The sequence below is a fragment of the Oryctolagus cuniculus genome, chromosome 18 (assembly GCF_051225735.1).
Source record: "Oryctolagus cuniculus isolate XC-2025 breed Fujian yellow rabbit chromosome 18, ASM5122573v1, whole genome shotgun sequence".
Lineage (NCBI taxonomy): Eukaryota > Metazoa > Chordata > Mammalia > Lagomorpha > Leporidae > Oryctolagus > Oryctolagus cuniculus.
In genome coordinates, this window is record NC_142884.1 from 25,491,079 (window position 1) to 25,517,101 (window position 26,023).

General features: G+C 56.3%; 1 protein-coding gene and 1 long non-coding RNA gene across 2 annotated transcripts in view; one reads left to right on the forward strand and one right to left on the reverse strand.

Annotated features, from left to right (window-relative positions):
• LOC100348543 (zinc finger protein 302) overlaps positions 1–26,023 on the forward strand; it is a 202,889-nt gene that overhangs the window by 159,036 nt on the left and 17,830 nt on the right. The window lies entirely within an intron of this gene.
• On the reverse strand, positions 1,489–2,843 carry LOC149120874 (uncharacterized). The gene is made up of 3 exons (XR_016224796.1): positions 2,652–2,843; positions 1,927–2,021; positions 1,489–1,556 (listed from the first exon to the last, which is right to left on the reverse strand). It is a non-coding gene; the product is annotated as an uncharacterized LOC149120874 (long non-coding RNA).

Consider the following 26,023-nt stretch of genomic DNA (forward strand, 5'->3'; position numbering starts at 1 on the left):
GTCCTGAGGACAGCTCCACGGCCCGGCCCCAGAGTGGTGGGGGGAGAGCCGGCACCCACAGGAGGATTCTGGGAAGCTGCCCGAGGCCCCGCCAGGCCATGCTGACAGAGCTTCAGAAAGCAGAACTTCTGAGTCGGGAGGACAAGGAGGACCAGGAAGAGGTGAGGCCCTGGGCAGGGATGTCAGGGCCTGGCACTCCCACTACTGACTCCCTCAAGGGAGCATGGGACGGGGCCGTGTGCTGGACTCACCTTCGGGAGGCAGGAGGCACTGGAGCTTCCCCAGCTCACGCATGGAGGCCCGCAGCTGCCTGATGACCGCGTCCTCGCTCAGAGACCAGGCCTGCTTCAGGGTCACCTGCAGGAACTCCCGGAGGTGGTCCCGGGGCATCTTCAGCAGGCGCTCTAGACATGGGGGTGGGTGTCAGGCTGGGAGGGGCCCTAGGGATGGCGCAGCCACCATGGCTGCTCCAAGCCCTGTCCCAGCACCAGACATGGGCTGCAGACACCCTTGGACACCCTTGGGTGTCACGCCAAGCACTAGAGGGACTGCTCAGGGGCCAATTTCCAGTGCGATGACCCTGGCCACTTCTCCTTGTGGTCTGTGGGGGCCTGGGATTGGGGATGCAACAGGGGGATTCTCAGTGCCCTCCTGAAGGGAACCCAGGCCTCCCAAACCCCCTCATCCCTCCCTCAAGCCCTGCTCCCGAGGGACAGGCAGGGGACCCCCAGATCCTCCGTCCCCAGCACCCGGGCCTCTGTGGGCCCTGAGGACTCACTTTGATGGATCTTGAGGGCCGTGTATGCCATGGCCGGGAGCACGTGCTCGCCCTCCAGGATGTATATATCCCATATTCTCAGAGCCAGGGGGAATGGCACCTGGGGACAGAGGCATTGGAGGACCCGCCCGTCAGGGCCTCAGCAGGGCCCACAGGGGTGGGTGTGCAGTGTCACTCCCCTAGGACAGAGGGAGACTCCAGGAGGCTGATGACACAAGAAGGCCAGAGCTCCTCCTGGGAGGGGAGGGGAGGCCATGCCTCATGGCCACATCCCTGCCCACTCAGCGAACCAGACCCACAGAGGATGACCATGTCCTGTCCTGGACCCTGGGGGTCTGCACACTTTGGAAGCCACACTGGAGATGCCAGACACCCCAGGGACCTGGGGAGGGGTCAGCCCTTGGGCTGTGCTGCCACCAGCCTCTGCCTCGGGGGGTCTATGGATCTCCTGCCTCTCACTGTAGGGCTCTGGCCTTTGCCAGGCTCTCAGGATGGGTCCTGGTGGAACCTGTCCCCTCCTTGCTGGCTCTGAGGCTCAGCATCAGCTTGGACCACCCTTAGCAGGGCTGGACAGGGCCTGCCTGGTCTGCACAGCAGGCTCCCTCCTGTGTCTGCTGGGGCTGGGGGAGCTCAGAGTCACAGGCCACCAGCACCAGAGAACCAGGCACTGGGGCAGGAGCTTCCCTGGGCAAGGGGTCCCCGGGGCACTTACCCCATCCAGGAAGCACTGGATGTACCAGTGGGTGGTGGAGTCCTCCAGGCACACACCCTCCTTCTCCTAAGAAGAGGCAGAGGCAGAGGGGGCTCAGGGCCCAGGGCCCAGGGCCCAGGCCTGACTCCCTCTAATCTGAGCCCTGGGGCAGAGCCCCTGGGTGCAGGAAGCCCAGCAGCAGGGGCATCCCCCCTCCCAGCCATGCAGGTTCCTGAAGGGACACAGGTCCCTCCTTCCACTCTGCTCTGGGGACAGCGTCTCCCTTCAATCTACGCCAACTCTGGGGGACCAAGTGCTGGAAAACAAACCAACACCCAAGCTGCCGCGGACCCCCGTAACCAAGGAAAGTTTTTGTGAGGTCATGGCCTCCCCTGGCTCAGGAAGCAGTCCCATGAGCCCAGAGCCCCCAAGAGGAGAAAGGAGGTGCTTAACTTACCAGGTGTTTCTCCAGGGAGGGGAGCACGCGATGCACAATGAGCCCCAGGTGTTGCTGGAATCGCTCCAGTTTGGGGGTGTTCGGTTTGTAGAAACCTGAGTAGAATCAGCCACACCCCCACATGAGAGCCTCCTCCTAGGAAGGCTGGAGAGCCCCAGGCCTGGGGGGGGTGCTTCTGAGCACTGAGGGTCAGGGGAGGCTGGACCAGGGGCAGGTGGGGATGAACGTGGCCAGGGCAGAGGATCTGCTTAGGAGGTGGGTGCAGGTGGGTGACTGTGTGCAGCCCAGGCCTGGCTGCCCCCTGGAGCCCGCTGGGGTGGGTGCAGTCAGACTGGGTGCCTCCTGACCATTCCAAGACTCAGGAGCGAGGAGGGGGTGACCCTACAGGGGATGCTGCCTTCCACAAGTTCCCTGGGTGTGGCTCTGTGCTTGAGAGTTGTGTACAGACGTGTGAGGCAGAAGAGCCAGAATCGACCTGAGTCACTGTACAAGGACAGGACCCCTTGTTCTGAAGGTTCCCACACCCAGGATGGCCATGGCCAAGCTGCAGGGACTTTGGGTGGTGGTAAAAGAAGGGGGCTGCCTCAGTCTGGGAGGCCTCTGCCAGCCCTGGCTTCTAGGGAGCCCCCCCACACACACACTGTGACACTGTCCCGCACATTCAGGAGCCAGTGAGGGCCGTGCACGGACTTGCATGCACTGGGCCCCACACGCCATCCACCTACCGTGCATCGCGTGCTTCCTGCTTTCCATGAGCTGCACCAGGGCCCAGAAAGAGTCCTCCTCGGGCATATACATGAGCAACAGCGCCACCACATGGCTCAGACCCTGGCTGTAGCCCACCTCCTGCAAGATCCCAGAATACCTTTAGGAGACCTCCCCTGGCAAGAATGATATCCTAGGATGGCCCACCTCTCAGGCAGATCAGGGTCACCCACTGAAGGGTCCAGGAAGATTTAGGCACAGGGAGCCCCTGTGCCTGAATCCTGCCACTTGGTGTCAGCTGCCCAAGAATTGGAGCCCAGAGAAGTTCTCCAAGTTCCTGGAGGGAATCCTGCAGGGCCTGAGCTTAGGCAGCACAGGGGGAGAGCTCAAGTATGGACACCTGTTACCCCCAAGATGTCAGCATGGGCCAGGTTGCTGTGGGAATCCAGATCCATGCCCATGCAAGCTTCTGGACCCCTGAGCTCTGCAGGTCAGCCGGTGGCCCTTTCTCACATGAGGAAGAAGTAAGCCAGGAAGTGCTACCAGGACCGGAACAGGAGGAGTGCCTCTGGTATGGGTGCAGGCCTGGGCTTCCTGAGTGCCAGGCCCCCTGGGAACCAGGGCACCAGGCAGGGTTGGCCAGTGGCAGGTCAGGGGGGTGGGGATGTCCAGGCCTTGCTGGGTCACCCATGGAGCCCTGCGCCTGCTCCACTCATGGGAAAGTCTGAGTGGGTGGTTGTGGCAGGGGCGCTGTACAGAGTGGGATTCAGGCCCATGGGTCCAACCACAGGGCTGGTGGGTGTAATGGCATCAGTGGGACCCACAGCAAAGTCGTACACCTGATCTGCCCTGCCTTGTCCCCCGCCCCACTGCGTGGAGTGCTAGCCCTGGGAGGGGCTTCCCAACACGGCCAAGCTCCTGGGGTCTGGAGACCAGCCCAGGAGAAGGCTGCCTTTCTCCTCCCAGAACTTGAGGTTGGGTCCAAGAGGCTCAGAGCCTGGCCTCTACCGCTCTTCCTCAGATCTGTGGATGAGCGAGGCCCCCTCAACCCAGGCTGGGATCTCTGTGACCAGGGGTGCCCTGCAGGGACTGCCGGGATAGCACCTGCGCTATGATCCCAGAATACTCACGGGATTGTAGACGGAATAGGCCATCAGTATGTGGAATAAGGCCTGTTGGCTGGAAGAGAGAGGACAGAGGCCGTGTGTCTTGTGCTGCCGAGGCTCTCAGTGCAGCTCTGCCTAACAGAGCCTGACAGCCACACGCAGGGCCCGTGACACTCTGCTCATGTGCAGTGACGTCGTCAGGGCACCTGCGTGTTGTCCACCATGTGGGTGAGCGCCGCCTGCAGGGACACGCACACCTCCCAGGGCGCAGTCACGTGCACTTTCATTTCCCAGGTGGGTGTTCAGGGCACAGGTGAGCGTCCCACTGTGGGAGTGCAGTCCCGTGGGTCCAAGCTGTGGAGAGTCAGCCTCCCATGCACGTTCAGCCTTGTAGGGAGCAGCACCCGGCGTCCTCAGTGGTTTTAGTTCCCCCCTCCCACAGCTGTGCGCTGGTGCCCCTTTGTGGTGTAGGGAATAAGTGTGTGTTCATGCGCTGAGGAGGTGAAGTGTGTGTGCTTTCATGAAGGGTCCCCCCGATCCTGTGTTCCCGGGGTACTAGGGGGCTGCCCACTGCTTCCTTGTGACTGAGTTGAAGGGCTCCTTGAATATTCTGGAAACAACACCTTTATTAGTTAGATTGCTACTATTGTCTCCCCTGGTGTTTCTTTTCATTTCAGTCTCTCCACAGTGTCTTTGGGAAAGTTTGTGTACTATAGAAAAGGCAAGTTTGTTTTCTGTGCTCAATGAACTGTTTTAGGCTTGCACCCAATCTTCCCTAGGGACCCCATGTGCCCCAGGACCCTTGCTCCTCCCACCCGCGGGTCCTCCCCAGCCCAGAGGCCTCACTTCATTCCGTAACGTTCCCGGAACATGAGGTGGTTTCTGAAAGTCCATGCGATGGCGGAGTCGATGTGATGGAAGTGAGTGGCGCCCAGCCTGGCCAGCTCTTTCATCTCCTGCAGGGCAGGGACAAGGGGGAGGGGCAGCCTCAAGAACTGCACAAGCCCCATTGCCACACAAGGACCTCAAGTCCACGTCAGCTCTTCTGGCTGACATGGAGTTCCCTGCAAGCGCTCATTCCTTTCTGGGTCCCACCTTGAGGGAGGGTCATGGGCTCCCTACTTGCCTCAGTGCCCACGTAACCCTGACGGTCAGCAGCAGACAGGGGCTCTGAAAGGTCCCTGTGCACTCCCCCTGCCTGCCTCAGCTCTCAGCACAGACACGGTCTGCCCCCAGCCAGGCTTCTGAGCCTCCTAGCTGAAATCTCAGGCTCTGCCCTCCAGGAGTCAGCCACAGCCTAACCACTGCCCCATGCTGCCCCCTGCTGGAGGGGCCCATCTCCATCTTGACATTGCAAGCCACCCTTGGCTTGGAGCTGAGCCTGGGCAATGACTGTCTCCAGGCCCAGCTCCCAGGGCCAGCCCCAGACTGCAGACTTGGGGGAGGCAGGGTGGGAAACACAGCTGGGCCCTGCTCCCTGATGGCAGCCAGGGGCCATGAGAGCCAGCTGCAGTTGACTGCCCTCTGCTCACACCAGTCCTCACTCCCTCCTTTCCCAGAAGCATTGAGAGCTGTCTGACCATTGGAGCGGCCTCTCCAGGCAAGGGCAATGCCAGGGGCTGCAAGTCCATGTGAAGGCAGGGCCAGCTGTGGGCAGGCCTAGGTGAGGGCCGGCCAGCTGCGGGCAGGCCATGTTAGCACAGAGCCTGTGGGGCTCCCTACCTCACACCATTGTGATCTCATCCTGGGAGACCCCCGCCCATCAGGGACCAGCAAGTCCTCTCTTCTGGCCGTATGCCAAGCTGCCCAGGTGAGCTCAGCAGAGAGCAGGTTAAAGCCTCAGGCACAAAACACACCTGTCCAGTCCCAGCTGGGTCTGAGGAGACGTGGAGGAGGCACTGACTAGGATCTAGGGAGAGGAAGGCAGGATGGGGAGGAGGCTCCCGAGGGCTCAGTGAGGGACGGTCCTCCACGGAGACTCAGGCTCCTGAGCAGGCCCGAGCAGGCCGGGCCCCCTTGGGCTGAGTGCAGAGCCGTACCGCGTATTTGCCTGGGTTCTGGGCCTTCCTCTTGTCCACCTCCAGCATCACGGCCCACACCTTCCCACGCACCTGGGCAGGGATGCCTTTGTAGATTCTGCGCTGAAACTACAGGAGAGAGGAGGCTCTGGTGAGTGCTGAACGTGGCCACTCGTGGAGGCAGCGCAGGGTGAGACAGCAGAGGGAGACGCCAGGGGCTCCCTGTGTATTGGCAGAGGGAGGATCTGCCCAGAGGGGGGCCTTATGACCCACAGTGACTGGAGGGCCAAGGGCTCAGGGGCACCGGCTCTGCCGTGTACGGACTGCCCCCTACAGGGCTCCTGGAACCACGCCTGCCCTGCATCCGGGATTGTCTTCAGCAGTGACTTCAGATTTTCTACCAGGACAGTGTCCTCTGTGTATGGGGAAGGTGTGCCCATGACCTGTGTCTCTAGGGACTGGACAGTTGCCCCTGGGCATCTGAGAGGCAGGCGGTGCCTGGCACAGGAATGGGCACTGCTCAAACCCCAATTCAGCTCTCAGTGTTCCCGAGGGGCCCTCATCGCCACGGTACCTTGTCGCTGCCGCGGTATTTACTATGGTTCTTGATCATCTTTATCCACTTCTGGATCCTTCTTACCTCCTGTTTATGCTGGAAAACGAGACAGGATGGCGTGAGCCCAGCTTGGGGCTCTGAGAGGGGCCCTCGGATGCAGCTCAGGAGCTCTGTGGGTGCTCAAATAGAAGGAGCCAGAAAAGGCACAGACCGTGAGCCCCAGATCTTCTGTCTGGGGGAGCATCGGTGGCCTGGCCTCTGACCCGAGCTGCCCCGCCTTCAAGGAAGAGCCCCTGAGCTCCAGCCAGGTCACTCCCAACCATGCCAATGAGTCAGGGCGGCCAACAGCAGACGCCCCTGAGCTGCGGCTCACTTCTGGGACAGGTGAGTGTGGTAAGATGTCAGCAGGTGCCGTGTAAGTACCGCATCGCGGGACCTTATGGCGCTCCCACTCACCACTGCCGAGCCCCACGTGCCCCTCCGCCCAGCTCTGCTTCCAGATGACTGGCCCATGGCCAAGGACTTGTCCTTACCTTTGCCCCTGGGGTGCTGTCTTGGGGCAACTTCTGCTCACTGGAAAGCAAGGGAGGCGGAGAGGTGAGGACAGGACCACAACAGGCACCACGACCTCCCTAGTGGGCCAGGGAAGGACCAGCTTCATCCTCTCAGCCCAGGGGACTGAGATGGGGAGGGAGGGGCTGGTGACCATGAGCACAGGGAGCCTAGGGCCAGGCAGGGGCCCTTGCTGCCAGTGGGGGGCTCCAGGCCTGTCAGAGGTCCACCTTCGTGGGTGTGTGGCAGCCCCCCACAGCGGTTGTGGGGTGGCTGTCCTGAGCAGGGCCAGGCTGCCCAGGGCTGAGGCAGCTATATCCCCACATCAGCTCTGCCCAGGACGTCACCCTGGAACTGACCGAGTCTGGGTGACCTTCCTGAGAGATGCTCAGTGCTGTGAGTGTGCACCTGGGGCTCGAGGCACCTGGGACCCCCACACCCCTCAGGGTCCCCCACTGCCCACCCTCCCCCCGTGCCCTGGCCTCCTGAGGTCATGCGCCCCACCTCACGCCCTCCTCTGTCAGCCCAGACCCTGACCATCTCTCCACCACTCTGCTCCTACTTATTCTCCAGGTTCTGGCACAACATGGAGGCAGAAGCCCTTATCCCCGTGCTAAGGTGGGCTGCTGAGTCATGCCAGAGATGGCCCGAGATGGCTCCATCCCTCCAGGTTACCGGAGCCCACCCTCCAGCAACGGGGCCTCTCTCCCCGACATCTGTGGGAACAGCCTCCACGTCCGACTCCTGCCCCCAAATGCTGACCAGTGCCTGCCTGTGACCACAGCTGAGCTCAAGGTCGGGACCCGGGGACAGGTGTGCCGCCTCATGTTGGGGTTTCTGACCCCAGTCCCGCCCTGGGGTGAGCTGGGGTGTGGAGGACTCACTGCAGGAACCCAAGCCTGTCTGGGACGAGGCAGCCGCCCTCATCGTCCTCTTCTTCGGGCACCAACAGTGCCGCTCCTCGGCATCCCTGCAGCCGAGAGGGACCCGGATGAGAAGTCACTGGGGGAGCTGTCCACCTGCCCCCTCCCCCGTGTCCCCAGGGAGGCTGGGTCTGGCTCTCACAGGCACAGTCCTTGAGGCAGGGCCCCACCTCCTCCCCCAGCACCCTGGCCGGTACCTGCTCATATTGTCTGATGAGCGCTGCTCGCTCCTGGGCCCTCCGGGACCTCAGGGCATTCATATCCAATCTGTAAGACACACACGCACATGAGAGCCAGCACCGGGGAGCCCACAGGAATGCTGCCCTGAGGGCTGTCCCCCTGGTCAGAGGGGGGACAGCCACACAGCCAGGCAGGCGGGCACCTGGTGTCTGGGTCCCTGGAGGATGACTTGTGCAGAGCACAGGGACTAGGGACGGTTGGGGAAGGACAGCCCCCACCTTGCCTCCCCTGCCCTTGGAAAGGAAGCTCCTCCCCCAGGCTGGCATCCATGTGTCCTCCAGGGAGCCCAAGTCTACGGGGCTCCCTGGCCTGCTACCAGCTCCCGCATCTCTGGGGCTCTCAGAGCCGGCCTCCCTGCCCACCTGATACCAGCTGACCCGACACCTAGTCTTGAACCCATGTCCAGTCAGGGACTCACACCCAGGCCCATTCAACACTGGTGACCAGCAGAGCGGGAAGAATGAGAAAACTGTATACACGCTCTGCACACAGGGGCAGCACTCAGAGCTCCACCACATCACTCATGGAATCCAGTGTGGGAGACCAGGGCCACCCCCTGGCAGGACCTTCCCCACACCACAGCTCATGCAGAGAGCAAGTGCCACTCACCTCCATCGCGAATCCATGTGATTCTCTGAAATGCGCCTGCTGCCTACACTACCAACTGGTCAGTTGGGCAGTAGACGCACTACTGGCCTCTGGTCGCCTCCCAGCCCAGAGTGGGCATCTCAGTGACTGTGACATCACAGAAGCCTGCCAGCCAATCCCTAGTGGCTCTGCTGTGGCAGGGCTCAGGGTCCTCAGGCCTGGCTTCATTAAAGGTCACCAGAAGTGGGGCCTGTGTTCTCCCCAGGGCCCAGGTGAAGAGGGCAGGGCTCTGGCAGAACTGCCCCGGAACCAGGGGTGCCAGGGCCCTCTGCCACCTGCCGTAACGGTCTCAAGTCCCAGGCAACCGGCACCTCCCACCAATCCTTTCTGCCTCTGCTATTGTATTACAGCCCAACTGTGAAGGCCTCTTTCTTTGAACACAAGGTCGCATAGGGAGCCCCACATAGACCTGTCCCCACACTCGGGGCTGCCCCTGCCATGACCTGAACTGAGACTCCCAGGGTGCAGCCTCCTGTCCTACCACAGGCCCCACCCCAGCACTGCCACCCTCTGCTGCCCCTCCTGCTCTGTTCCAGCCCTTCTTCCCTGGACTTGTAGGAGGTGGACACAGGGGTCCTCTGGGATGGAGGCAGGGGAGCGTCCCGCTGAGCACCTCAAGCCAGCGTGGCCCAGCCTGTCCAGAGCGGGAACCAGGGCCCTGTCCTGGACACGGGCCAGGGCTTCAGGCACAGAGCACTGAGAACTCCTGGGCACCATCACCTGAGCCGCATGCTGGTAACACCGGGCTGCTGCTGACCATAAGGACAGGGACAGCACCCTTCAGGCTGCAGGCAGGAGTAGCCACAGGCCCGCGGCTCCCCGGGGTGCTGATCGCAAGGTTGCTCCCCCTGGGAAAGTGGCTCAGCCCTCCCCCAGCACCTCCTTGGTCCTGGGCCCCACACTGCCCCTAAGCTGCCACCTTATGGCCACAGTCGGTTCTTTTCCCTTCAAGGGCACACTGCTCTGCCTCTCTGCCCACTTCCCTTGCCCTGGCATGGAGACCACAGGGTGCAGGGCCCTGGTCACCCACACACCTGCTGGCCTCCTCTGCGGAGTGTGAATGAGTGCACCGCTGTGTCGTGTCCAGCGATGCTGTCCAGCAACACTTGGGTTTTAACTGATTCTTATATTCCCCCCCCCCCCCAACTCAGCTTCTCAGCTTTAAATTGCATTGTAAACTCTTTGGAAGACTCACAAAGTGCTGTAAAATAACACAGCGAGTGCTGAATGGGGACCACTCAGCTTCAGCAGTCAGATGTTCCTAATTGGGTGGAAGACGCCCATTCGTTTTCCTTTCTCTGCCTGAGTTCAAACTCCAGATGCCTAGGCTTAGTGTTCTCCACATTGCATTTTCCTTCACTGGGGGGGAGGTTTTTTCCCCAGAGTCCATGTGCAGGGAGCATGGGTGCATGGGCCCCAAACCAGCTCCTGCATGGACGGGCGCTGGCCTCCTGGGGTGGCTTAGGGTGCACAGGGGTGAGTTCCTATTGTTGTTGCTACAAATGTTTCCTTATCATCAAGGTGTTGTTACATATGTTTAATTCGTGGATCTTGGGGTGTGGTTGCTTCCATCCACTGTTCCCCTCAGCATAGGCCTGCAGTGGCCAGTGGCTGAGGCCTTAAAATAAATAAATCTTTAAACAATAAAAATTAAAGTTCAAAATAAAAGCAAGTTCCTCTACTTCTCTCCCTCTTTCTCTCTACATCTTTGACTCTACCCGCCGCTCCCTGCACCCCCATGGGATGTTGGCCACCATGTTGGATGCAGCACGAAGGCCCTCCAGAGCCGTGAGCCAATCAGCTCGTGTGGCTTGGACATCGCCCCAGTCTGTGGGATTCTGTCACAGCAGCAGAGAGCGGACCGAGACACCTGGTGTCGCCTGTGTCCTCACTGCACATAGATTTGCATCTGTCAGACGGAGTGTGGTGGGACACAGCCCCAGGGTCCCACAGGTGGGGTAATGAGGGGGTCTCTGCTCCCCAAGCCCTCCCATCCCCTGGGCTCCCTTTCACTCCTGCAGAGGCAGGGGTCCCCCATTGCTCCTCTGTGGAGGGAGCTCAGTGAGCACAAAGAGCAGGTCTCCCCTGGGGTAAGTGCTTTAGACAGAGTTTGTGGCACCAAGAGGGCTGTGGGACCTTTAAGAGGTGGGCAGAGTAGGAGGTTGCTAGGTGAGATGGGGTGGGGCCCTGGGAAGGCATGAGTGCTGGGCTCCCAGAATCAGGGCTGGGCCAGCCAAAGGCAGGAAATGCATCTGGGTCTCCCTCCCTCCTGGGTGATGGAACCCCAGTACTTGGACCGCCACCTGCAGGTGCCACCTGAACCCCCGAGTGTGCATTAGCGGGGAGCTGGAATGGCAGCCAAGGAGCTGGGAGTAGAACCAGGCCCTCTGACTGGGGATGTGGGCGCCCCAATCCGGGACTTCACCGCTGCCTGGAGCGCCCACCCCGACCTCTTCTCTCTGTGAAGCCAGCCCAGGTACAAGTGTGGGAGAAACAGGAAAAGAATCAGCCCACCCTGCCCCCCTCCAGCAAGCCACCGGTGACAGGAGCGGCTGCTATCTGGGCCTCCCAGCAGCTCCTTGGTCACCAGGATGACACAGATGTTCCTCCCGAGACAGCCCTGTGCCGAGTGCCCTCAGTGAGTTGTGACAGAGCAGGGGGCAGGTAGCAGATCCAGGCCCAGAGGGCACAGACAGGAATGTGGGGGGCCTGAGACAGGCGGCAGCATCATGACCACAGGGCTGAGCCACCGCAGACACCCAGACCCTGGGCCCACTGTGCGGGAGACCCCATGCGGGGTGTGTTTGCGGGGTCACAGCTGCGTCCACAGTTGGGGGTTGGCACTGGGACCAGCTGAGGCACGAGAGAGGATTTCTGGATCATGGCCAGGGGTGTTCATGCCCCCTGACCTTTAGGTCCTTCTGTCTGGTCAGGGACCCCTTCCCACCCCTTATGTCCCTTGGGCCTGGAGGTGGGAGGTCTCATATCCATCTATAGGTGGGCACCACTGCTACCGTGCATGGCCTCACACTGAGCAGCCGAGCAGGTCTCCCTGCAGAGGGCGGGGCAGCAGAGTGGCAGCTGCTGTGCAGTTGGGCACGTGCCCCGGCTCTGAGCCGCAGTGTGCTCACGGTGACGCTGGGACTCTCCCTGCCGCTCTGAAGGAGGCTAGCTGGCTATGCCTGGTTGGTGATGCGTGTGTCCTGCGGATCTCGGCCATGGCGACGGAGACCACACACCCCCCCGCCCCGCCCCACACTGCACCCCTGCAGGAACAACACGGACAGCCCTGGATCCAGCCACCACTGGCAGTCACGGCAGCCGGCCCCGCTGCACCGCCCGCCTCCCACACCCTTGCCCGGTGTCTGGTCCAGCACTGAGCAGACTCTGTGCAATGTGGGCTTTTATTGTTGCCTCCTCCTTTGAGAGGCCGCCAGTGCGCGGGGCTGCACCTGCTGAGAACGTAGGCCCAGGGTGGCCCTGGGTCTTCTGGCTGGGAGGGCTCCCTTAACAAAGAGGATCTGAGAAGATTTTACTCTGCAAAGAGAAGTTGGGACACCTGGTGAGGCCGGGGACCATAGACACCTGCAGGGCGCAGGCACAGGGCACTTCCTGGGGAGGAGCTGCAGCCTGGCACTGGATCTGGGCAGCTGAAGTCAGATCCTCTCCTACACCCTGGGTGCCTGAGAAGCTCTCCTAAAAATCCTTCCATTGATGAGGAATGAGGGGGAGGTTCTCTGTGGGGGGTGCAGGCGAGGCTGGGACAGGCAGGGGCTACACAGAAGGCCTGGCAAGGTGGCAGTGGCACCGGGGGCCTCCAGGAATGCACAGACCCCAGTCCGCTGGCCCCTTCTGTCTCTGGCACACTTGCAGCCTAGCAGTGCCCATCCCTGCCTGTGCTCCACCTGCAGTCAGGGTTTGGTCTGCTTTTTCCCCAGCTGTCGCCAGGCCCGGGAGGACAGGAAGGGCTGTTGGAGGTCTAATTCCAGGCTCCGGAGCCCCAGATGGCCGTTTGGGGTCCAGGGAGAAGGAAACATGAGGTCTGGGGGTGGAGGAGGGCACCTGAGGGGTCAGGGTGAGTTAGTGAGATTTGAAGGCAGACAGCACCCAGTGGTCACCGCTTGGAGAAGATTCGACTCGGGTGCTGGAGAGGCTGTGGGCAGGGAGGCCAGAGCTGAGATTTTACAGAGGCAGGGCTGCTGTGGGGACAGCGGCCCTGGAGGGTCTTGGGCCTGCCTGGGGGAGCTGAACAGCCATGGAGCCCAGGGCTCCGGGTCCACACAGTCTCCCTCCCTGTACTTGCCCGCACCGTGGGCGGGGGGGCGGCCCCCAACTCTGCGTCCTCATCTGGAGGTTCTTCCCACAGAGTCCCAGGCTGGGCTGTGGTGGGCACGAGCAGTGCCCCCTCCCCAGGGCCCCGGAAGGAGCCGGTGTTGGGCCAGGCCCAGCTGGACTCACCACAGCACTGATCGCGTGCCCCTTCTCCTCGCTGTCAGTTTCCCATCTCGCACTGCTTCAGCGCAAGGGCTGCACTAGCGGGTCACTTTGGTAATTTTGCACATAGGAAATATACTCATCGGAGGGTCCTGACAGAAATTCATAAACAGCTGTCTGCACAGCCGGCAGATGTCACAATCTGAAGAGAAATGGAAGGCATGGGTCACGGCAGGTGCGTCCCTTCACCCGCCCTGGGAGCCAGCACTGCCCTGGAAAGCTGGCCCCTGCCCCCAGAGCACCCCCAGCCCAGGCGTCCGTGGCTGGCACCCACTGGCAAGAGAGAACAGGAGCCAGGCAGCGCCGAGCAGCACCAGGCAAGCAGCAGGCTTCATGGTGCAGGGACAGCCGCTGCCATCGCGGGGCCCTTTATACCTGCTCCGTGTCCCCAGTGGGGCAGGAGGGGCCTGTCCTCCCGGGAGTGGGGGGCTCCACGCCCAACCCAGGCCACAGCTTGCATGACCTGCAGTTGCAGAGGGCGCACGTGTGTGTGTGTTGATAGTGACCAAGTCCAGCCCTGGATTAACACAGGGCTTAGCTCCTTCTCCCTCTCTCTTCCCGGGGACCTGACCATGGGCCCATGCCTGGGTGCAGGGAAGGCGCAGAACCAGTGGAAACCCTGCCTGGGCAAGGGGAGAAAGCACCACACAGGGCCTCTGGAGCCCTGGGCCAGCTCAGCCTCTCGCACCTTGGCTGGGACCCTGATGACTGGCTGCTGTGACTATGGGATCTGCAGGACACCCAGTGCCAGTGTGGCGGGCAGGCTGGAGCACAGCTCCTCTGCTTCTCTCTTGCACTCACGGCCCTGAAGGCTAGGGGACACGGGGTAGACCAGTTGTCTCTAAAGACCTACTTGGCATTTGACCACATTCTGCTCTTGGGGGCTCGAGGGCCCTGGCTGGGCTGGGAGAGACACCCAGGTCCTTGTCTTCCCGTGGGGAGAACAGAACCAGGACACACAGAGAAGTGCAGCCTTGTCAAAAGGCAGGGGTCGTGCACGACTTCTCCATCTCTTCCCGCACCTGCGCTCCCCGAAAGACGCCCCAGGGGAGCCCAGCTCCCTTCTGTCCCTGGCTTCCCCGCACACACCCTCTCCCACCCTGCTGCCTCTGCCACCTCCTGCCCAGTCTCCCTCCCTCCATGGCCTCCTTCCATTTTTTTTTTTTTAGATTTATTTGAAAGCCACAGTTACAGAGAAGCATTGACAGAGTCAGAGAGCAAGAGGTCTTCCACCCGCTGGTTCACTACCCAGATGGCCACAACAGCCGGAGCTGCGTCGATCCGAAGCCAGGAGCTTCTTCAGGGTCTCCCATGTGGGTGCAGGGGCCCAAGGACCTGGGCCATCTTCTACTGCTCTCCCAGGCCATAGCAGAGAGCTAGATCAGAAGAGGAATGCCTGGGACTGGAACCACCACCCATATGGTGAGGGAAGTCTTGCAGCTGCAAGTTCACCTCCCCCACACAGGGGAGCACAGCTGGGGCTGGCCGGAAGCTGGCCAGGAAGCAGCAGTGGGACAGGACTCTAGGCGTTCTGACCTGTGATGCCCACATCCTAAGCAGCAGTGGAACCCGCTGTGCCCCAGCACCTGCCCTGCACGTGAGTTCTTGCTGTGGCAGGACTGGGCTGGTAGAGGGAAGCTTGTGCTAAGGCGAGTTCCGCTTCCTTGGCTTGCTCTGCTCTCGTCCACCTGCACACGCTTGCCTTCTGCTGTCCACTGTGGCCAGGAGCAGCAAGAGGGCCTGGTGGGGAGCGCTGATGTGCTTGGGGCTCCCCAGGGTGCAGCCCAGCAGGAGCTGGGAGCCCAGTAGGAGCGACAGCCAGGCTCAGCCCCAGTGCACACTCACCCCTGCGCGCTCGGGCTCGCCCTCCCGTCTTCAGTTCTCCATGGTTTCCCTCCCTTGTGGAGGGACAGGAGCTCCAGGAACATGAGGGCTGTCAGAGGAGCTGAGGGCGTGGCCTGCTTCTCCGAAGTCTCTAAACAAGGACACGTTCACATGGGTAGGAGAGGACTTCAGTAAGTTCATGGATATTAGCATTTAAAGTGCACGGGCCAGGGTGGTGCTAACTTGCAATGATGGCATCCCATAGTGGAGAGCTGGTTCGAGTCCCAGCTGCTCAGCTTCGGATCCAGCTCTCTGCCAACAGGCCTGGGAAAGCAGTGGAAGACGGCCCCAATATGTGGGCCGCTGCTCCCGCATGGGAGTCACAGTTGGAATTCTGGTTCCTGACCTTCGCTTGGCATAGAACTGGACCTCAAGGACTTCTGGGGAATCAACCAGTAGATGAAGGATTTGTCTCTCTTTCACTGTCACTCTACATTTTGAATACATAAATAATTCCATTTTTTAAAGATTTATTTATTTATTTGAAAGTCAGAGTTACACAGAGAGAGGAGAGGCAGAGACAGAGAGAGAGGTCTTCCATCTGCTCGTTCACTCCCCAGATGGCCACAACCGCCAGAGCTGTGCCGATCCAAAGCCAGGAGCCAGGAGTTTCTTCTGTGCCTGCAGGGTCCTGAGCGGGTCTCTGCCTGAGGATGGGGGCTGTGGAACCACCCATCTCCCCAGGAACACGGGGAAGCTTGCTGCCGCTGGGCACCGGGGTCACAAACTGGAGCAAACTCCTTTCCATGGAACAATTTAATACAGGCTCAGCACCACCTGAGGGTGGCGGTGGGGGAGGGGGGCGGGGAGGAGAGTACAGTGGCTCCTGGCACGGCTGTTGTCTTCCAGTGTCAGGGTGTCCTGGCCCCAGGAAGAGCCTGGGCGGTGGGGGCTCAACCAAGTGCATAGGATGCCGTGAAGACAAACGGAAGGCTGCTGCCCAGCCTGGGCAGGACAGATGCTGGACTCGGCCTCTCTTCTAGGAGGCACCCATCATCCAGGTGCCCCATGGAATAAGAGGTAAGGAGGCCTCTGGCCAGGGAGGGCACGCGGGTCTGGTCTCCCAGCCCAGGGCTGGCTCTGGCCGGCTCCAGCCCATGACTGTCCCCAGAGTGCGTGGGGCTGCCATGCCAGTAGGGGGAAGTCTTCAGCCGTGGCCCCCAGGCGGGGACAGCCTGCATGGGCCCTGGTTCCGGGGGCTCCGAGGCCCGTGGAGGAGCCCACATCCACAGGCCCTCCTGGCTGCCAGCGTCGGAGAAGTCGTCCTCCCTGTGCTCTGGCCCGCTCAGGTTAGGGAGACTGGCGCACTGGCACAGGCCTCCCCACCTCGAGTACTCTGGAGACTCCGTGGGGCTGGCAGAACCTGGAGACTGTGGTCCCCACAGGGGAGCCCAGGCCGAGGGGCTCTGGGCTGCCTTCCCAGCTCTCCTCCTCCTCCAGGCCTTCCCTCTCGGCGATGCAGAGGCCAAAGCTTTCTGGAGGACGGATCATCACTGCACGGGTAGCGGGACCCCTGGTCTGCTCCCACACTGCCACTGTGTCCTGAATGGTGATTTTGGCCTTCGGAGCAGTGGGGGCAGGAACGTGCATCTGGGGGACGTGTGCCTGCCCCAGGGGCCTGCTGCACCATTTTATAGCCTTGGCTGCAAGAAGAGACACGGTTTGTTTACCACAGCCCCCGTCTGGCCTGCTCGGTGCTTGCCCCGACCTCATCCTGGGGTCCCCATCACCACGTGTGACGCTGAGGACTCTTCCAGGCTGCTGGCCCCAGACGGGAGGGTGTGTGCAGCCCGGGCCAGGGGAGCCCTGGGACACCACCGGCTCCTCCTGCACAGCCCCACAGGGTGGATGGCCCTGAACTCCCCACCTCACTCTCATCTCTGGGGACCCAGGCACCAACTCAGGACCCCGTCACCTCCCCCACCTGACCTCCTGCGCCCTAACAGTGCATTCGCTGAGTTACCCACATCTGAGTCCCTCCTACATGGCTGGAAAGGAACTGAGCCTAAGATGATGGGGGTGAGAGCTGGGGCTGTGGGGCAGACATGGAGATCGGTTTAGGCCCTTGGGAACAGGGAATGCAGTTTCTAAAGAGGTGGCAGGGGTGCCCTGTGTCCTCTGCCCCTGGGCCACTGTCTCTTTCCTGGTGAGACTGGGCTGTCACTGCTGCTGTCCTACGAGCACCCAGGGGAGGCAGCACCTGGAGGCACAGTGGGGCCTCCCCAGTGCCTGGACAGCCTGCAACTGGGCCCCCACTTAGAGCCTTAGAGCTGGGACAAACCCATCTCTGCTCTGCATGGGGACCCAGGCGCTCAGGTCCTTGATGGCAGCTGCAGCAGGGGACGAGCACAGGGACCCCTCCCCACCGGAGCCCAGAGGCCAGCGATGCTCCGGGTCCCGCTGACTTCTGTTGGCCCGAGGCTAGAGCTGCGGAGCCCACACTCAGTTGCCCTTGAGTTCTGCCACAGGGGCCCCCAGCGCCTGCCTCTGTGCCCACCCCTGCTCACAGGAGTGCACTCGGCCCCCACAACTGGGCTCAGGGCACCTGGGCCTTCCAGGGGTTCTCAGATGGCTAAAGGGGATCCAGTGCTGGCTGGTTTCCCCTTCACTGCACAGGGTCTCCCACAGCCCCACCTCCCTCTAGCCCTGCCCACATCCAGGTGGGAACCCACCCACCTGTCCTAGGAGGGTCCTGTGTGCAGACAGTTGTGGTCATCGGGCCAGGATGTCTTGGGTGTCACGCCAAGCACTGGAGGGACTGCTCAGGGGCCAATTTCCAGTGCGATGACCCTGGCCACTTCTCCTTGTGGTCTGTGGGGGCCTGGGATTGGGGATGCAACAGGGGGATTCTCAGTGCCCTCCTGAAGGGAACCCAGGCCTCCCAAACCCCCTCATGCCTCCCTCAAGTCCTGCTCACGAGGGACAGGCAGGGGGACCCCCAGCTCCTCCGTCCCAGCACCCGGGCCTCTGTGGGCCCTGAGGACTCACTGTGATGGATCTTGAGGGCCGTGTATGCCATGGCCGGGAGCACGTGCTCGCCCTCCAGGATGTAGATGTCCCGCATCCTCAGAGCCAGGGGGAACGGCACCTGGGGACAGAGGCATTGGAGGACCCACCGTCAGGGCCTCAGCAGGGCCCACAGGGGTGGGTGTGCAGTGTCACTACAGGGGACAGGGGGAGACTGCAGGAGCAGTGACCCAGGATATTGAGGATCTCTGTCTCTCTGCCTTTCAAAGAAATAGAAAGATCAATAGGGGCCTGTGCTCTGTACAGTAGGCTAAGCCTCCACCTGCCACACCGGCATCCTGTATGGGGCCAGTTTGCATCCCAGCTGCTCCTCTTCCAAGCCAGCTCTCTGCTTATGGCCTTGGGAAGCAGTGGGAGATAGCCCAGGTGCTTGGGCCCCTGCACCCCTGTGAGAGAGCTGGAAGAAGCTCCTGGCTTCTGACTTCTGATCAGCTCAGCTCCTGCCACTGCAACCATTTGGGGAGTGAACCAGCAGAGGAAGACCTTTCTCTACGTCTTTCTCTGTCTATAACTCTACCTCTCAAATAAATAAAATATTTTTATTGAAGGACGGGGTGGAGCCAAGATGGTGGAATAGTGAGGGCACGCACCGATAGTCCAGGAAAATTTAGTTTAATAAAAGTGGAGTTATGGTAGCCTCAGAAAAAGGATCAGGAAAAAACTGCAGAGGAAACTCTTCCGGATCTAGTGGCTGTGACTCGGAGGACCTACTGGGAGAACAAGGTCGCCCACCGCGCGGAAGCCGAGCTGCGGGAGCTGCATGGTCTGCGCGCCAGTGCAGGAAGGGGAGTGGATGTCACACAGACACCAGCAGGGAGAGCAGGGACGCCCAGGGCTCCGAGTCCACACATCGGTGCTGGAAGGGGAGGTGAGCTCAGTAACCTGAGACATTGGCGGGGAAATGGCGGTCAGAATCTAGAGGGGAGTGGGAAAGTTCACCAGACTGACTACAGGAAAGAAGGAAAAAAGGTGGGGGGGTACTGGTACAGAGGAGTTTCTCTCTCTGCCAACCTTGCAAAGGCAAGCAAGAGACAAAGAGCAGGCCTTCACTCTGGATTTAGATAACAACTAGGGAGAGCTAAGGAACTGAGTCACTACAATTCAGTAGCCTAGGCAACCCAGTGGGAGTCCAGAGGAGAAACAGAGCCTGCACAGACTCTTTGGGTAGAAGCCAGAGATCGGAAGCTAAATACCATCAATTCTGCACAGCAGTGCGGTGCGGTATTACTTACCTCCTAAATAAATAAATAAATAAAAAGGAGAGATTTACCACGCATAACCTGAGGGTGTCACCTTTGCACACCCGTAACCCAGAAGAACCAAGCAGAGCTCTCAGGCCACACCCATCTCAAGCCTCCAAGGCTCCTCCAACAGCAGGCAGTCCACTTAACACAGACATAGTATTAAAAAAAACACACACACACACACAGTGACGAAAGAAGAATTAACTATGCCAAGCAACAAACACAGAAATCGAGGGAACAAGATCAACGATGACACTATGATGCCTCCAAATAAACAAAACACCCCAAGCCAAGATTATGAAGATGATGAGATAGAAGAAATGCAAGATATGGATTTCAAAAAATTTATGATAAGAACATTTAGAAGTTTTCACAACACAACATATCAAAACTTATGGGATACAGCAAAAGCAGTATTGAGAGGCAAGTTAATAGCAATAGGTGCCTATATCAAGAAATTGGAAAGGTACCAAATAAATGAGCTTTCAGCACATCTCAAGGACCTAGAAAAACTGCAGCAAACCAAACCCAAATCTAGTAGGAGAATGAAATAATTAAAATCAGAGAAGAAATTAACAGGATTGAATCCAAAAAAACATTACAAAAAATCAGCCAAGCGAGAAGCTGGTTTTTTGAAAAAATAAACATAATGGACACCCCATTGGCCCAACTAACTAAAAAAAGAAGAGAAAAGACCCAAATCAATAAAATCAGAGATGAAAAAGGAAACGTAACAACAGACACCACAGAAATAAAAAGAATCATCAGAAATTACTACAAGGACCTGTATGCCAGCAAACAGGAAAATCTATCAGAAATGGATAGATTCCTGGACACATGCAATCTACCAAAATTGAACCATGAAGACATAGAAAACCTAAATAGACCGATAACTGAAACAGAAATCGAAACAGTAATAAAGGCCCTCCCAACAAAGAAAAGCCCAGGACCAGATGGATTCACTGCTGAATTCTACCAGACATTTAAAGAAGAACTAATCCCATTTCTTCTCAAACTATTCAGAACAATTGAAAAAGATGGAATCCTCCCAAATTCTTTCTATGAAGCCAGCATCACCTTAATCCCTAAGCCAGAGAAAGATGCAGCACTAAAAGAAAATTATAGACCAATATCCCTGATGAACATAGACGCAAAAATCCTCAATAAATTTCACACCAATAGAATACAACAACACATCAGAAAAATCATCCACCCAGACCAAGTGGGATTTATCCCTGGTATGCAGGGATGGTTCAACATTCGCAAATCAACCAATGTGATTCACCACATTAACAGACTGCAAAAGAAAAACCATATGATTATCTCAATTGATGCAGAGAAAGCATTCGATAAAATTCAACACCCTTTCATGATGAAAACTCTAAGCAAATTGGGTATAGAAGGAACATTCCTCAATATAATCAAAGCAATTCATGAAAAACCCATGGCCAGCATCCTATTGAATGGGGGAAAAGTTGGAAGCATTTCCACTGAGATCTGGCACCAGGCAGGGATGACCACTCTCACCACTGCTATTTAACATAGTTCTGGGAGTTTTAGCCAGAGCCATCAGACAAGAAAAAGAAATTAAAGGAATACAAATTGAGAAGGAAGAAGTCAAACTATCCCTCTTTGCAGACAATATGATTCTTTACTTAGGGGATCCAAAGAACTCTACTAAGAGACTATTGGAACTCATAGAGGAGTTTGGCAAAGTGGCAGGATATAAAATCAATGCACAAAAATCAACAGCCTTTGTATACACAAGCAATGCCATGGCTGAGAAAGAACTGCTAAGATCAATCCCATTCACAATAGCTACAAAAACAATCAAATACCTTGGAATAAACTTAACCAAGGACGTTAAAGATCTCTACGATGAGAATTACAAAGTCTTAAAGAAAGAAATAGAAGAGGATACCAAAAAATGGAACAATCTTCCATGCTCATGGATTGCGAGAATCAACATCATCAAAATGTCCATTCTCCCAAAAGCAATTTATAGATTCAATGCAATTCCAATCAGGATACCAAAGACATTCTTCTCAGATCTAGAAAAAATGATGCTGAAATTCATATGGAGGCAAAAGAGACCTCAAATAGCTAAAGCAATCTTGTACAACAAAAACAAAGCTGGAGGCATCACAATACCAGATTTCAGGACACACTACAGGGCAGTTGTAATCAAAACAGCATGGTACTGGTACAGAAATAGATGGATAGACCAATGGAACAGAATAGAAACACCAGAAATCAACCCAAACATCTACAGCCAACTTATATTTGATCAAGGATCTAAAACCAATTCCTGGAGCAAGGACAGTCTATTCAATAAATGGTGCTGGGAAAACTGGATTTCCACGTGCAGAAGCATGAAGCAAGACCCCTACCTTACACCTTACACAAAAATCCACTCAACATGGATTAAAGACCTAAATCTACGACCTGACACCATCAAGTTATTAGAGAACATTGGAGAAACCCTTCAAGATATTGGCACAAGCAAAGAGTTTCTGGAAAAGACCCGGGAGGCACAGACAGTCAAAGCCAAAATCAACTACTGGGATTGCATCAAATTGAGAAGTTTCTGTACTGCAAAAGAAACAGTCAGGAGAGTGAAGAGACAACCGACAGAATGGGATAAAATATTTGCAAACTATGCAACAGATAAAGGTTAATAACCAGAATCTACAAAGAGATCAAGAAACTCCACAACAACAAAACCAACAACCCACTTAAGAGATGGGCCAAGGACCTCAATAGACATTTTTCAAAAGAGGAAATCCAAATGGCCAACAGGCACATGAAAAAATGTTCAAGATCACTAGCAATCAGGGAAATGCAAATCAAAACCACAATGAGGTTTCACCTCACCCCGGTTAGAATGGCTCACATACAGAAATCTACCAACAACAGATGCTGGCAAGGATGTGGGGAAAAAGGGACACTAACCCACTGTTGGTGGGAATGCAAACTGGTCAAGCCACTATGGAAGTCAGTCTGGAGATTCCTCAGAAACCTGAAGATAACCCTACTGTTCGACCCAGCCATCCCACTCCTTGGAATTTACCCAAAGGAATTTAAATTGGCAAACACAAAAGCAGTCTGCACCCTAATGTTTATTGCAGCACAATTCACAATAGCCAAGACCTGGAACCAACCTAAATGCCCATCAACGGTAGACTGGATAAAGAAATTATGGGATATGTACTCTTTAGAATACTATACCGCAGTAAGAAACAATGAAATCCAGTCATTTGCAACAAAATGGAGGAATCTGGAACACATCATGCTGAGTGAAATAAGCCAGTCCCAAAGGGACAAATATCATATGTTCTCCCTGATCAGTGACAACTGACTGAACACCAAAAAGGAAACCTGTTGAAGTGAAATGAACACTATGAGAAATGGTGACTTGATCAGCATAGCCCCGACTGTTAATGAACAACTTAATACATTATCCCTCTTAGTATTTTTTTTGTCTGTTCTACTTAATATGACTGGTTTAATTCTGTAATTAATACACAGTTATTCTTAAGTGTTGAAATTTAACTGAAATGTGATCCCTGTTAAACATAAGAGTGGGAATAAGAGAGGGAAGAGATGTACAATTTGGGACATGCTCAAGCTGACTTGCCCCTAATGGTAGAATTAGAAACATACCAGGGGATTCCAATTCAATCCCATCAAGGTGGCATATACCAATGCCATCTCACTAGTCCAAGTGATCAATTTCAGTTCACAATTGATCATAATGAAAGGACTAAGAGTCAAAGGGATCACATAACAAGTCTAGTACCTGCTAATACTAACCAATAGAATAAATAAAGGGGAGAGTGATCCAACATGGGAAGCGAGATACTCAGCAGACTCATAGAATGGCAGATGTCCTAAACAGCACTCTGGCCTCAGAATCAGCCCTAAAGGCATTCGGATCTGGCTGAAAAGCCCACGAGAGTATTTCAGGCATGGAAAGCCAAGACACTCTGGCAAAAAAAAACAAAAACAAAAACCCTAAATGAAAGATCTCTATGAGTGAGATCCCAGTGGAAAGAACAGGTCTTCAAAGAAGGAGGTACCTTTCTCTGAAGGGAGGAGAGAACCTCCACTTTGACTATGACCTTGTCTAAACAAGATAGGAGTTGGAGAACTCAAAAGGCTTCCATAGCCTTGGAAACTCATGACTGCAGCATAGGGAGATTACTGATGCCATAAACAGGAGTGTCAATTTGTAAAGTCAACAACAGGAGTCACTGTGCACTTACTCCTCATGTAGGATATCTCTGTCCTTAATGTGCTGTACAGTGAGATTTAATGCTATAACGAGTACTCACACAGTATATTTCACTTTGTGTTTCTATGGGGGTGCAAACTGTTGAAAGCTTTCCTTAATGTATACTAAACTGATCTTCTGTAAAAAAAAGAAAAAAAGAAATTATCAATTCCCAACTTGACTCTCACTGGGATGAAACATGACAATAGGTCTGATCTGATTTCATCATCATTTAAAAAATCATCTATTATTTTTTACTTTATGTTTCTGTGTGAGAGCAAACTGTTGAAATCTTTACTTAATGTATGCTAAACTGATCTTCTGTACATAAAGAGGATCAAAAATGAATCTTGATGTGAATGGAAGGGGAGAGGGAGTGGGAAAGGGGAGGGCTGTGGGTGGGAGGGACATTATGGGGGGAAGCCATTGTAATCCATAAGCTGTACTTTGGAAATTTATATTCATTAAATAAAAGTTAAAAATAAATAAAATATTTTTATTTTATTTTATTTTTTTTGACAAGCAGAGTAGGAGAGAGAGAGAGAGAGAGAGAGAGAGAGAGAGAGAGAGAGAGAGAGAAAGGTCTTCCTTTTTCCGTTGGTTCACCCCCCAAGGGGCTGCCAGGGCCAGCACGTTGCAGCCGGCGCACTGTTCCAATCCGAAGCCAGGAGCCAGGTGCCTCCTCCTGTTCTGCCATGCAGGTGCAGGGGCCAAGCACCTGGGCCATCCTCCACTGCACTCCCAGGCCACAGCAGAGAGCTGGTCTGGAAGAGGAGCAACTGGGACAGAATCCGGCGCCCTGACTGGGACTAGAACCCAGGGTGCCGCCGCTGCAGGCAGAGGATTAGCCTAGTGAGCCACAGGGCTGGCCAATAAAACCTTTTTAAAAAAAGATAAATAAAGGACTAGTGCTGTGGTTCAACGGGTTAGGGCCTAGGCCTGTGGTGCCAGCATCCCGCATCCCATGTGGGTGCTAGTTCGGATCTTGGCTGCTCCACTTCCAATCCAGCTCTATGCAATGACCTGGGAAGGCACTGGAGAATGGCCCGGGTCCTTGGGCCCCTGTGCCCATGTGGGAGGCCCAGGGAAGGTTCCTGGCTCCTGGCTTCAGGTCAACTCAGCTCTGGCCATTTCAGCTGGTTGGGCAGTGGACCAGTAGATGAAAGACTTCTCTCTCTCTCTGTCTCTCCTTCTCTCTCTGACTTTCAAATAGATAAATAAATCTTTTTAAAAAAAGATAATTAAAGTTTTAAAACTGTATAAGGAATGATGGAAAAAGTGAACCTCACCGTAGCAAATTCAGAATGTCTTGACAGGGCCTGGCGCTGTGGTGTTGCAGGTAAAGCTGCTGCCTGCAGTGCTGGCATGGCATACAGGTGCCAGTTCTAGTCCCAGCTGCCCCACTTCCGATCCAGCTCTCTGCTATGGCCTGGGAAAGCAGAAAATGGCCCAAGTCCCTGGGCTCCTGCACCTGTGTGTGAAACCCAGAGGAAGCTCCTGGCTCCTGGCTTTGGATCGGCGTAGCTCCAGCCGTCGCAGCCAGTTGGGGAGTGAACCAGTGGATGGCAGACCTCTCTCTCTCTGCCAACACGCACAGCCTCAGTCTGATCATGAGAACATCAGGCCAAGTCAAACTGAACGTTCCTCTGCAGCATAACTGACCAGGACTCTTCAGAAGCGTCCAGGCCATGAAGGAAGACTGAAGAACTGTCCCTGACTCTGGGAGACTAACCAGACAGGACACTGGAGGCAAGCTGGAGGCCTGGCTCACACCCTGGACCAGAAAAAGGAAACCAGTGGGAACATTGCAACACTCCAGTGAGGGCCAAGGACACTTTAGTTAGTACACTATCTTGCTTTGTAAACCACACACAGGGCTCTTTCTGCATGACCAATCAAGCACACGATGCACACAACAGAGAGCACAGCTCTGGCCCTGCTCCGGGTGGGGATAAAGACCCCAGCTACTTCCTGTGACACACCTCTCTCCACACTGCTGCCTGCACCAACACAAACTCACATCCCAGGGCCCCAGTGAGGTGACCTGTGCTCACCACCTGGCACTGCCTGCTGCAACATCAGTTACCTGTGACAAATCAAAACACAAGCTCCCTGGGGCAGCGATTCTGAGATCACTGCGTCTCCACAGGCTGGCACAGAGAGGGATCAGTACATGTCGGCTAAGCCAACAGTGTAGGGGCAGCTGTGGGGAAGCGGCTGCTATGGTCCTCACTCTGCCCACTAGAGCACCCATTCGCCACCTCCCATTTGATCTCTATCAACTTAACCTTTCTACATCTCGCCTATGCTTTGGAAAGAAAATCATAGGACAAGGTATAGGCAGTAGAAAATCAGGAGAAACCAAAATTTAGAAGGAATAAAAATAAAATAAAAAGTCAAGATCAGAATAAAATATTTTACATTTCT